General features: G+C 39.9%; 18 non-coding genes across 18 annotated transcripts; all 18 read left to right on the forward strand.

Annotated features, from left to right (window-relative positions):
• Nucleotides 1-482: 482 nt before the first annotated feature.
• On the forward strand, nt 483-622 carry LOC117763961. The gene has a single exon (XR_004614312.1). It is a non-coding gene; the product is annotated as a U4 spliceosomal RNA (small nuclear RNA).
• A 506-nt stretch (nt 623-1,128) lies between these two features.
• Nucleotides 1,129-1,268, forward strand: LOC117763886. Its single transcript, XR_004614242.1, has one exon. It is a non-coding gene; the product is annotated as a U4 spliceosomal RNA (small nuclear RNA).
• Nucleotides 1,269-1,774: 506 nt separating this feature from the next.
• On the forward strand, nt 1,775-1,914 carry LOC117763962. The gene has a single exon (XR_004614313.1). It is a non-coding gene; the product is annotated as a U4 spliceosomal RNA (small nuclear RNA).
• Nucleotides 1,915-2,420: 506 nt separating this feature from the next.
• LOC117763963 lies at nt 2,421-2,560 on the forward strand. The gene has a single exon (XR_004614314.1). It is a non-coding gene; the product is annotated as a U4 spliceosomal RNA (small nuclear RNA).
• A 506-nt stretch (nt 2,561-3,066) lies between these two features.
• LOC117763964 lies at nt 3,067-3,206 on the forward strand. Its single transcript, XR_004614315.1, has one exon. It is a non-coding gene; the product is annotated as a U4 spliceosomal RNA (small nuclear RNA).
• Nucleotides 3,207-3,712: 506 nt separating this feature from the next.
• On the forward strand, nt 3,713-3,852 carry LOC117763965. The gene has a single exon (XR_004614316.1). It is a non-coding gene; the product is annotated as a U4 spliceosomal RNA (small nuclear RNA).
• Nucleotides 3,853-4,358: 506 nt separating this feature from the next.
• LOC117763967 lies at nt 4,359-4,498 on the forward strand. The gene has a single exon (XR_004614317.1). It is a non-coding gene; the product is annotated as a U4 spliceosomal RNA (small nuclear RNA).
• A 506-nt stretch (nt 4,499-5,004) lies between these two features.
• On the forward strand, nt 5,005-5,144 carry LOC117763930. The gene has a single exon (XR_004614283.1). It is a non-coding gene; the product is annotated as a U4 spliceosomal RNA (small nuclear RNA).
• A 506-nt stretch (nt 5,145-5,650) lies between these two features.
• Nucleotides 5,651-5,790, forward strand: LOC117763968. The gene has a single exon (XR_004614318.1). It is a non-coding gene; the product is annotated as a U4 spliceosomal RNA (small nuclear RNA).
• A 506-nt stretch (nt 5,791-6,296) lies between these two features.
• On the forward strand, nt 6,297-6,436 carry LOC117763969. Its single transcript, XR_004614319.1, has one exon. It is a non-coding gene; the product is annotated as a U4 spliceosomal RNA (small nuclear RNA).
• Nucleotides 6,437-6,942: 506 nt separating this feature from the next.
• LOC117763931 lies at nt 6,943-7,082 on the forward strand. Its single transcript, XR_004614284.1, has one exon. It is a non-coding gene; the product is annotated as a U4 spliceosomal RNA (small nuclear RNA).
• A 506-nt stretch (nt 7,083-7,588) lies between these two features.
• Nucleotides 7,589-7,728, forward strand: LOC117763970. The gene has a single exon (XR_004614320.1). It is a non-coding gene; the product is annotated as a U4 spliceosomal RNA (small nuclear RNA).
• A 506-nt stretch (nt 7,729-8,234) lies between these two features.
• LOC117763887 lies at nt 8,235-8,374 on the forward strand. The gene has a single exon (XR_004614243.1). It is a non-coding gene; the product is annotated as a U4 spliceosomal RNA (small nuclear RNA).
• A 506-nt stretch (nt 8,375-8,880) lies between these two features.
• LOC117763972 lies at nt 8,881-9,020 on the forward strand. The gene has a single exon (XR_004614322.1). It is a non-coding gene; the product is annotated as a U4 spliceosomal RNA (small nuclear RNA).
• A 506-nt stretch (nt 9,021-9,526) lies between these two features.
• LOC117763888 lies at nt 9,527-9,666 on the forward strand. Its single transcript, XR_004614244.1, has one exon. It is a non-coding gene; the product is annotated as a U4 spliceosomal RNA (small nuclear RNA).
• Nucleotides 9,667-10,172: 506 nt separating this feature from the next.
• On the forward strand, nt 10,173-10,311 carry LOC117763897. The gene has a single exon (XR_004614252.1). It is a non-coding gene; the product is annotated as a U4 spliceosomal RNA (small nuclear RNA).
• A 506-nt stretch (nt 10,312-10,817) lies between these two features.
• On the forward strand, nt 10,818-10,957 carry LOC117763973. Its single transcript, XR_004614323.1, has one exon. It is a non-coding gene; the product is annotated as a U4 spliceosomal RNA (small nuclear RNA).
• Nucleotides 10,958-11,463: 506 nt separating this feature from the next.
• On the forward strand, nt 11,464-11,603 carry LOC117763975. Its single transcript, XR_004614325.1, has one exon. It is a non-coding gene; the product is annotated as a U4 spliceosomal RNA (small nuclear RNA).
• Nucleotides 11,604-12,183: the final 580 nt, after the last annotated feature.

Below are 12,183 nucleotides of genomic sequence, written 5' to 3' on the forward strand. Positions count from 1 at the left end.
CGGATGAATCATCTTTTTAGCTTGCCTGGTATCACCACATCTAATTCCGTCGCTAGTACAATAATATAGCACGTGAGCTAAATCACTTCCCAGTGTTGCCCAAAACATAGTCACTGGGTTAGCCCCTCCCCCTTTCTGACCCTCAAAGTATAAGTGTTATGAAATAAATGTACACATTTACTTTCCAGTGTTGCCCAAGCCATAGTCACTGGGACAACATTGAAATAATTAGCCCCACCTACCAAACTAAGCACAATCGTTTAAAATAATGAACCATATCAGTTTGTCCTACTTAAACAGCAATTTATCTCTATCTCAGTTAAATTTACCTGACTATTAATGACCATACAGTAAAAATAACAGTAAAACCCCACCATAACATAAGTGGTTTCACTAACTTTGAGGTCCCAGTATTCACTGATAAACCCTAGCATAGGGTTGTGCAGATGTTTGTGACCTTCCCTCCGTAAATCAGACTCTTCATCCCTTCGCAGTGGCAGTATCGTAGCCTATGAGGTCAATCCGAGGCGTGATTATTGCTAGTTGAAAACTTTAACCAATTCCCGCCTTGACGACCTGAAATATAGTCGGCAATGGCAATTTTTGATGGTCTCTATGGAGACTGATAATTTTGTGAATGACATATCGGATGAATCATCTTTTTAGCTTGCCTGGTATCATCACATCTGATTCCGTCTCTAGTACAATAATATAGCACGTGAGCTAAATCACTTCCCAGTGTTGCCCAAAACATAGTCACTGGGTTAGCCCCTCCCCCTTTCTGACACTCAAAGTATAAGTGTTATGAAATAAATGTACACATTTACTTTCCAGTGTTGCCCAAGCCATAGTCACTGGGACAACATTGAAATAATTAGCCCCACCTACCAAACTAAGCACAATCGTTTAAAATAATGAACCATATCAGTTTGTCCTACTTAAACAGCAATTTATCTCTATCTCAGTTAAATTTACCTGACTATTAATGACCATACAGTAAAAATAACAGTAAAACCCCACCATAACATAAGTGGTTTCACTAACTTTGAGGTCCCAGTATTCACTGATAAACCCTAGCATAGGGTTGTGCAGATGTTTGTGACCTTCCCTCCGTAAATCAGACTCTTCATCCCTTCGCAGTGGCAGTATCGTAGCCTATGAGGTCAATCCGAGGCGTGATTATTGCTAGTTGAAAACTTTAACCAATTCCCGCCTTGACGACCTGAAATATAGTCGGCAATGGCAAATTTTGATGGTCTCTATGGAGACTGATAATTTTGTGAATGACATATCGGATGAATCATCTTTTTAGCTTGCCTGGTATCACCACATCTGATTCCGTCGCTAGTACAATAATATAGCACGTGAGCTAAATCACTTCCCAGTGTTGCCCAAAACATAGTCACTGGGTTAGCCCCTCCCCCTTTCTGACCCTCAAAGGATAAGTGTTATGAAATAAATGTACACATTTACTTTCCAGTGTTGCCCAAGCCATAGTCACTGGGACAACATTGAAATAATTAGCCCCACCTACCAAACTAAGCACAATCGTTTAAAATAATGAACCATATCAGTTTGTCCTACTTAAACAGCAATTTATCTCTATCTCAGTTAAATTTACCTGACTATTAATGACCATACAGTAAAAATAACAGTAAAACCCCACCATAACATAAGTGGTTTCACTAACTTTGAGGTCCCAGTATTCACTGATAAACCCTAGCATAGTGTTGTGCAGATGTTTGTGACCTTCCCTCCGTAAATCAGACTCTTCATCCCTTCGCAGTGGCAGTATCGTAGCCTATGAGGTCAATCCGAGGCGTGATTATTGCTAGTTGAAAACTTTAACCAATTCCCGCCTTGACGACCTGAAATATAGTCGGCAATGGCAATTTTTGATGGTCTCTATGGAGACTGATAATTTTGTGAATGACATATCGGATGAATCATCTTTTTAGCTTGCCTGGTATCATCACATCTGATTCCGTCTCTAGTACAATAATATAGCACGTGAGCTAAATCACTTCCCAGTGTTGCCCAAAACATAGTCACTGGGTTAGCCCCTCCCCCTTTCTGACACTCAAAGTATAAGTGTTATGAAATAAATGTACACATTTACTTTCCAGTGTTGCACAAGCCATAGTCACTGGGACAACATTGAAATAATTAGCCCCACCTACCAAACTAAGCACAATCGTTTAAAATAATGAACCATATCAGTTTGTCCTACTTAAACAGCAATTTATCTCTATCTCAGTTAAATTTACCTGACTATTAATGACCATACAGTAAAAATAACAGTAAAACCCCACCATAACATAAGTGGTTTCACTAACTTTGAGGTCCCAGTATTCACTGATAAACCCTAGCATAGGGTTGTGCAGATGTTTGTGACCTTCCCTCCGTAAATCAGACTCTTCATCCCTTCGCAGTGGCAGTATCGTAGCCTATGAGGTCAATCCGAGGCGTGATTATTGCTAGTTGAAAACTTTAACCAATTCCCGCCTTGACGACCTGAAATATAGTCGGCAATGGCAATTTTTGATGGTCTCTATGGAGACTGATAATTTTGTGAATGACATATCGGATGAATCATCTTTTTAGCTTGCCTGGTATCACCACATCTAATTCCGTCGCTAGTACAATAATATAGCACGTGAGCTAAATCACTTCCCAGTGTTGCCCAAAACATAGTCACTGGGTTAGCCCCTCCCCCTTTCTGACCCTCAAAGTATAAGTGTTATGAAATAAATGTACACATTTACTTTCCAGTGTTGCCCAAGCCATAGTCACTGGGACAACATTGAAATAATTAGCCCCACCTACCAAACTAAGCACAATCGTTTAAAATAATGAACCATATCAGTTTGTCCTACTTAAACAGCAATTTATCTCTATCTCAGTTAAATTTACCTGACTATTAATGACCATACAGTAAAAATAACAGTAAAACCCCACCATAACATAAGTGGTTTCACTAACTTTGAGGTCCCAGTATTCACTGATAAACCCTAGCATAGGGTTGTGCAGATGTTTGTGACCTTCCCTCCGTAAATCAGACTCTTCATCCCTTCGCAGTGGCAGTATCGTAGCCTATGAGGTCAATCCGAGGCGTGATTATTGCTAGTTGAAAACTTTAACCAATTCCCGCCTTGACGACCTGAAATATAGTCGGCAATGGCAATTTTTGATGGTCTCTATGGAGACTGATAATTTTGTGAATGACATATCGGATGAATCATCTTTTTAGCTTGCCTGGTATCATCACATCTGATTCCGTCTCTAGTACAATAATATAGCACGTGAGCTAAATCACTTCCCAGTGTTGCCCAAAACATAGTCACTGGGTTAGCCCCTCCCCCTTTCTGACACTCAAAGTATAAGTGTTATGAAATAAATGTACACATTTACTTTCCAGTGTTGCCCAAGCCATAGTCACTGGGACAACATTGAAATAATTAGCCCCACCTACCAAACTAAGCACAATCGTTTAAAATAATGAACCATATCAGTTTGTCCTACTTAAACAGCAATTTATCTCTATCTCAGTTAAATTTACCTGACTATTAATGACCATACAGTAAAAATAACAGTAAAACCCCACCATAACATAAGTGGTTTCACTAACTTTGAGGTCCCAGTATTCACTGATAAACCCTAGCATAGGGTTGTGCAGATGTTTGTGACCTTCCCTCCGTAAATCAGACTCTTCATCCCTTCGCAGTGGCAGTATCGTAGCCTATGAGGTCAATCCGAGGCGTGATTATTGCTAGTTGAAAACTTTAACCAATTCCCGCCTTGACGACCTGAAATATAGTCGGCAATGGCAATTTTTGATGGTCTCTATGGAGACTGATAATTTTGTGAATGACATATCGGATGAATCATCTTTTTAGCTTGCCTGGTATCACCACATCTAATTCCGTCGCTAGTACAATAATATAGCACGTGAGCTAAATCACTTCCCAGTGTTGCCCAAAACATAGTCACTGGGTTAGCCCCTCCCCCTTTCTGACCCTCAAAGTATAAGTGTTATGAAATAAATGTACACATTTACTTTCCAGTGTTGCCCAAGCCATAGTCACTGGGACAACATTGAAATAATTAGCCCCACCTACCAAACTAAGCACAATCGTTTAAAATAATGAACCATATCAGTTTGTCCTACTTAAACAGCAATTTATCTCCATCTCAGTTAAATTTACCTGACTATTAATGACCATACAGTAAAAATAACAGTAAAACCCCACCATAACATAAGTGGTTTCACTAACTTTGAGGTCCCAGTATTCACTGATAAACCCTAGCATAGGGTTGTGCAGATGTTTGTGACCTTCCCTCCGTAAATCAGACTCTTCATCCCTTCGCAGTGGCAGTATCGTAGCCTATGAGGTCAATCCGAGGCGTGATTATTGCTAGTTGAAAACTTTAACCAATTCCCGCCTTGACGACCTGAAATATAGTCGGCAATGGCAATTTTTGATGGTCTCTATGGAGACTGATAATTTTGTGAATGACATATCGGATGAATCATCTTTTTAGCTTGCCTGGTATCATCACATCTGATTCCGTCTCTAGTACAATAATATAGCACGTGAGCTAAATCACTTCCCAGTGTTGCCCAAAACATAGTCACTGGGTTAGCCCCTCCCCCTTTCTGACACTCAAAGTATAAGTGTTATGAAATAAATGTACACATTTACTTTCCAGTGTTGCCCAAGCCATAGTCACTGGGACAACATTGAAATAATTAGCCCCACCTACCAAACTAAGCACAATCGTTTAAAATAATGAACCATATCAGTTTGTCCTACTTAAACAGCAATTTATCTCTATCTCAGTTAAATTTACCTGACTATTAATGACCATACAGTAAAAATAACAGTAAAACCCCACCATAACATAAGTGGTTTCACTAACTTTGAGGTCCCAGTATTCACTGATAAACCCTAGCATAGGGTTGTGCAGATGTTTGTGACCTTCCCTCCGTAAATCAGACTCTTCATCCCTTTGCAGTGGCAGTATCGTAGCCTATGAGGTCAATCCGAGGCGTGATTATTGCTAGTTGAAAACTTTAACCAATTCCCGCCTTGACGACCTGAAATATAGTCGGCAATGGCAATTTTTGATGGTCTCTATGGAGACTGATAATTTTGTGAATGACATATCGGATGAATCATCTTTTTAGCTTGCCTGGTATCACCACATCTAATTCCGTCGCTAGTACAATAATATAGCACGTGAGCTAAATCACTTCCCAGTGTTGCCCAAAACATAGTCACTGGGTTAGCCCCTCCCCCTTTCTGACACTCAAAGTATAAGTGTTATGAAATAAATGTACACATTTACTTTCCAGTGTTGCCCAAGCCATAGTCACTGGGACAACATTGAAATAATTAGCCCCACCTACCAAACTAAGCACAATCGTTTAAAATAATGAACCATATCAGTTTGTCCTACTTAAACAGCAATTTATCTCTATCTCAGTTAAATTTACCTGACTATTAATGACCATACAGTAAAAATAACAGTAAAACCCCACCATAACATAAGTGGTTTCACTAACTTTGAGGTCCCAGTATTCACTGATAAACCCTAGCATAGGGTTGTGCAGATGTTTGTGACCTTCCCTCCGTAAATCAGACTCTTCATCCCTTCGCAGTGGCAGTATCGTAGCCTATGAGGTCAATCCGAGGCGTGATTATTGCTAGTTGAAAACTTTAACCAATTCCCGCCTTGACGACCTGAAATATAGTCGGCAATGGCAATTTTTGATGGTCTCTATGGAGACTGATAATTTTGTGAATGACATATCGGATGAATCATCTTTTTAGCTTGCCTGGTATCACCACATCTAATTCCGTCGCTAGTACAATAATATAGCACGTGAGCTAAATCACTTCCCAGTGTTGCCCAAAACATAGTCACTGGGTTAGCCCCTCCCCCTTTCTGACCCTCAAAGTATAAGTGTTATGAAATAAATGTACACATTTACTTTCCAGTGTTGCCCAAGCCATAGTCACTGGGACAACATTGAAATAATTAGCCCCACCTACCAAACTAAGCACAATCGTTTAAAATAATGAACCATATCAGTTTGTCCTACTTAAACAGCAATTTATCTCCATCTCAGTTAAATTTACCTGACTATTAATGACCATACAGTAAAAATAACAGTAAAACCCCACCATAACATAAGTGGTTTCACTAACTTTGAGGTCCCAGTATTCACTGATAAACCCTAGCATAGGGTTGTGCAGATGTTTGTGACCTTCCCTCCGTAAATCAGACTCTTCATCCCTTCGCAGTGGCAGTATCGTAGCCTATGAGGTCAATCCGAGGCGTGATTATTGCTAGTTGAAAACTTTAACCAATTCCCGCCTTGACGACCTGAAATATAGTCGGCAATGGCAATTTTTGATGGTCTCTATGGAGACTGATAATTTTGTGAATGACATATCGGATGAATCATCTTTTTAGCTTGCCTGGTATCATCACATCTGATTCCGTCTCTAGTACAATAATATAGCACGTGAGCTAAATCACTTCCCAGTGTTGCCCAAAACATAGTCACTGGGTTAGCCCCTCCCCCTTTCTGACACTCAAAGTATAAGTGTTATGAAATAAATGTACACATTTACTTTCCAGTGTTGCCCAAGCCATAGTCACTGGGACAACATTGAAATAATTAGCCCCACCTACCAAACTAAGCACAATCGTTTAAAATAATGAACCATATCAGTTTGTCCTACTTAAACAGCAATTTATCTCTATCTCAGTTAAATTTACCTGACTATTAATGACCATACAGTAAAAATAACAGTAAAACCCCACCATAACATAAGTGGTTTCACTAACTTTGAGGTCCCAGTATTCACTGATAAACCCTAGCATAGGGTTGTGCAGATGTTTGTGACCTTCCCTCCGTAAATCAGACTCTTCATCCCTTTGCAGTGGCAGTATCGTAGCCTATGAGGTCAATCCGAGGCGTGATTATTGCTAGTTGAAAACTTTAACCAATTCCCGCCTTGACGACCTGAAATATAGTCGGCAATGGCAATTTTTGATGGTCTCTATGGAGACTGATAATTTTGTGAATGACATATCGGATGAATCATCTTTTTAGCTTGCCTGGTATCACCACATCTAATTCCGTCGCTAGTACAATAATATAGCACGTGAGCTAAATCACTTCCCAGTGTTGCCCAAAACATAGTCACTGGGTTAGCCCCTCCCCCTTTCTGACCCTCAAAGTATAAGTGTTATGAAATAAATGTACACATTTACTTTCCAGTGTTGCCCAAGCCATAGTCACTGGGACAACATTGAAATAATTAGCCCCACCTACCAAACTAAGCACAATCGTTTAAAATAATGAACCATATCAGTTTGTCCTACTTAAACAGCAATTTATCTCTATCTCAGTTAAATTTACCTGACTATTAATGACCATACAGTAAAAATAACAGTAAAACCCCACCATAACATAAGTGGTTTCACTAACTTTGAGGTCCCAGTATTCACTGATAAACCCTAGCATAGGGTTGTGCAGATGTTTGTGACCTTCCCTCCGTAAATCAGACTCTTCATCCCTTCGCAGTGGCAGTATCGTAGCCTATGAGGTCAATCCGAGGCGTGATTATTGCTAGTTGAAAACTTTAACCAATTCCCGCCTTGACGACCTGAAATATAGTCGGCAATGGCAATTTTTGATGGTCTCTATGGAGACTGATAATTTTGTGAATGACATATCGGATGAATCATCTTTTTAGCTTGCCTGGTATCATCACATCTGATTCCGTCTCTAGTACAATAATATAGCACGTGAGCTAAATCACTTCCCAGTGTTGCCCAAAACATAGTCACTGGGTTAGCCCCTCCCCCTTTCTGACACTCAAAGTATAAGTGTTATGAAATAAATGTACACATTTACTTTCCAGTGTTGCCCAAGCCATAGTCACTGGGACAACATTGAAATAATTAGCCCCACCTACCAAACTAAGCACAATCGTTTAAAATAATGAACCATATCAGTTTGTCCTACTTAAACAGCAATTTATCTCTATCTCAGTTAAATTTACCTGACTATTAATGACCATACAGTAAAAATAACAGTAAAACCCCACCATAACATAAGTGGTTTCACTAACTTTGAGGTCCCAGTATTCACTGATAAACCCTAGCATAGGGTTGTGCAGATGTTTGTGACCTTCCCTCCGTAAATCAGACTCTTCATCCCTTCGCAGTGGCAGTATCGTAGCCTATGAGGTCAATCCGAGGCGTGATTATTGCTAGTTGAAAACTTTAACCAATTCCCGCCTTGACGACCTGAAATATAGTCGGCAATGGCAAATTTTGATGGTCTCTATGGAGACTGATAATTTTGTGAATGACATATCGGATGAATCATCTTTTTAGCTTGCCTGGTATCACCACATCTGATTCTGTCGCTAGTACAATAATATAGCACGTGAGCTAAATCACTTCCCAGTGTTGCCCAAAACATAGTCACTGGGTTAGCCCCTCCCCCTTTCTGACCCTCAAAGTATAAGTGTTATGAAATAAATGTACACATTTACTTTCCAGTGTTGCCCAAGCCATAGTCACTGGGACAACATTGAAATAATTAGCCCCACCTACCAAACTAAGCACAATCGTTTAAAATAATGAACCATATCAGTTTGTCCTACTTAAACAGCAATTTATCTCTATCTCAGTTAAATTTACCTGACTATTAATGACCATACAGTAAAAATAACAGTAAAACCCCACCATAACATAAGTGGTTTCACTAACTTTGAGGTCCCAGTATTCACTGATAAACCCTAGCATAGGGTTGTGCAGATGTTTGTGACCTTCCCTCCGTAAATCGGACTCTTCATCCCTTCGCAGTGGCAGTATCGTAGCCTATGAGGTCAATCCGAGGCGTGATTATTGCTAGTTGAAAACTTTAACCAATTCCCGCCTTGACGACCTGAAATATAGTCGGCAATGGCAATTTTTGATGGTCTCTATGGAGACTGATAATTTTGTGAATGACATATCGGATGAATCATCTTTTTAGCTTGCCTGGTATCATCACATCTGATTCCGTCTCTAGTACAATAATATAGCACGTGAGCTAAATCACTTCCCAGTGTTGCCCAAAACATAGTCACTGGGTTAGCCCCTCCCCCTTTCTGACACTCAAAGTATAAGTGTTATGAAATAAATGTACACATTTACTTTCCAGTGTTGCCCAAGCCATAGTCACTGGGACAACATTGAAATAATTAGCCCTACCTACCAAACTAAGCACAATCGTTTAAAATAATGAACCATATCAGTTTGTCCTACTTAAACAGCAATTTATCTCTATCTCAGTTAAATTTACCTGACTATTAATGACCACACAGTAAAAATAACAGTAAAACCCCACCATAACATAAGTGGTTTCACTAACTTTGAGGTCCCAGTATTCACTGATAAACCCTAGCATAGGGTTGTGCAGATGTTTGTGACCTTCCCTCCGTAAATCAGACTCTTCATCCCTTCGCAGTGGCAGTATCGTAGCCTATGAGGTCAATCCGTGGCGTGATTATTGCTAGTTGAAAACTTTAACCAATTCCCGCCTTGACGACCTGAAATATAGTCGGCAATGGCAATTTTTGATGGTCTCTATGGAGACTGATAATTTTGTGAATGACATATCGGATGAATCATCTTTTTAGCTTGCCTGGTATCATCACATCTGATTCCGTCTCTAGTACAATAATATAGCACGTGAGCTAAATCACTTCCCAGTGTTGCCCAAAACATAGTCACTGGGTTAGCCCCTCCCCCTTTCTGACACTCAAAGTATAAGTGTTATGAAATAAATGTACACATTTACTTTCCAGTGTTGCCCAAGCCATAGTCACTGGGACAACATTGAAATAATTAGCCCCACCTACCAAACTAAGCACAATCGTTTAAAATAATGAACCATATCAGTTTGTCCTACTTAAACAGCAATTTATCTCTATCTCAGTTAAATTTACCTGACTATTAATGACCATACAGTAAAAATAACAGTAAAACCCCACCATAACATAAGTGGTTTCACTAACTTTGAGGTCCCAGTATTCACTGATAAACCCTAGCATAGGGTTGTGCAGATGTTTGTGACCTTCCCTCCATAAATCAGACTCTTCATCCCTTCGCAGTGGCAGTATCGTAGCCTATGAGGTCAATCCGAGGCGTGATTATTGCTAGTTAAAAACTTTAACCAATTCCGGCTTGACGACCTGAAATATAGTCCGCAATGGCAATTTTTGATGGTCTCTATGGAGACTGATAATTTTGTGAATGACATATCGGATGAATCATCTTTTTAGCTTGCCTGGTATCACCACATCTGATTCCGTCGCTAGTACAATAATATAGCACGTGAGCTAAATCACTTCCCAGTGTTGCCCAAAACATAGTCACTGGGTTAGCCCCTCCCCCTTTCTGACCCTCAAAGTATAAGTGTTATGAAATAAATGTACACATTTACTTTCCAGTGTTGCCCAAGCCATAGTCACTGGGACAACATTGAAATAATTAGCCCCACCTACCAAACTAAGCACAATCGTTTAAAATAATGAACCATATCAGTTTGTCCTACTTAAACAGCAATTTATCTCTATCTCAGTTAAATTTACCTGACTATTAATGACCATACAGTAAAAATAACAGTAAAACCCCACCATAACATAAGTGGTTTCACTAACTTTGAGGTCCCAGTATTCACTGATAAACCCTAGCATAGGGTTGTGCAGATGTTTGTGACCTTCCCTCCGTAAATCAGACTCTTCATCCCTTCGCAGTGGCAGTATCGTAGCCTATGAGGTCAATCCGAGGCGTGATTATTGCTAGTTGAAAACTTTAACCAATTCCCGCCTTGACGACCTGAAATATAGTCGGCAATGGCAATTTTTGATGGTCTCTATGGAGACTGATAATTTTGTGAATGACATATCGGATGAATCATCTTTTTAGCTTGCCTGGTATCATCACATCTGATTCCGTCTCTAGTACAATAATATAGCACGTGAGCTAAATCACTTCCCAGTGTTGCCCAAAACATAGTCACTGGGTTAGCCCCTCCCCCTTTCTGACACTCAAAGTATAAGTGTTATGAAATAAATGTACACATTTACTTTCCAGTGTTGCCCAAGCCATAGTCACTGGGACAACATTGAAATAATTAGCCCTACCTACCAAACTAAGCACAATCGTTTAAAATAATGAACCATATCAGTTTGTCCTACTTAAACAGCAATTTATCTCTATCTCAGTTAAATTTACCTGACTATTAATGACCATACAGTAAAAATAACAGTAAAACCCCACCATAACATAAGTGGTTTCACTAACTTTGAGGTCCCAGTATTCACTGATAAACCCTAGCATAGGGTTGTGCAGATGTTTGTGACCTTCCCTCCGTAAATCAGACTCTTCATCCCTTCGCAGTGGCAGTATCGTAGCCTATGAGGTCAATCCGAGGCGTGATTATTGCTAGTTGAAAACTTTAACCAATTCCCGCCTTGACGACCTGAAATATAGTCGGCAATGGTAATTTTTGATGGTCTCTATGGAGACTGATAATTTTGTGAATGACATATCGGATGAATCATCTTTTTAGCTTGCCTGGTATCACCACATCTGATTCCGTCGCTAGTACAATAATATAGCACGTGAGCTAAATCACTTCCCATTGTTGCCCAAAACATAGTCACTGGGTTAGCCCCTCCCCCTTTCTGACCCTCAAAGTAAAACGAAAAACAATGTCATTTACACCGTGTTTTAAGCCTACGAGGTGCCATCACAAACCCTCGCACACACCATCGCGTGGCTACGTCTGCTAGCTTAGCATCTTCTGGTGGACTTTTAGGCCTAGAGCATGGTGTAAATGAACTTGTTTAGACTCGAATATGAATGTCGGGGCTTGTGGACCCTTTGATGGCACCACATGAGCGGTATGGAGGCTTGTTATGTTTTTTCTGTAGTTTTAATACATCTGAAGTCTAGGTCACCATTGTATTGGATTCTGCTGCAAAACTGTTTACCCCTGAGACTCTAGAAGTGTATTGTGGACTCAAACACTCCTCCACCCACCCCTCCATTGGCATAGTGGTTAATAGATAATGACTGAATTTTAATTTTTCTGTGAACTATCCC

Source organism: Hippoglossus hippoglossus, chromosome 6, assembly GCF_009819705.1.
Source record: "Hippoglossus hippoglossus isolate fHipHip1 chromosome 6, fHipHip1.pri, whole genome shotgun sequence".
In the NCBI taxonomy this organism is placed as follows: domain Eukaryota; kingdom Metazoa; phylum Chordata; class Actinopteri; order Pleuronectiformes; family Pleuronectidae; genus Hippoglossus; species Hippoglossus hippoglossus.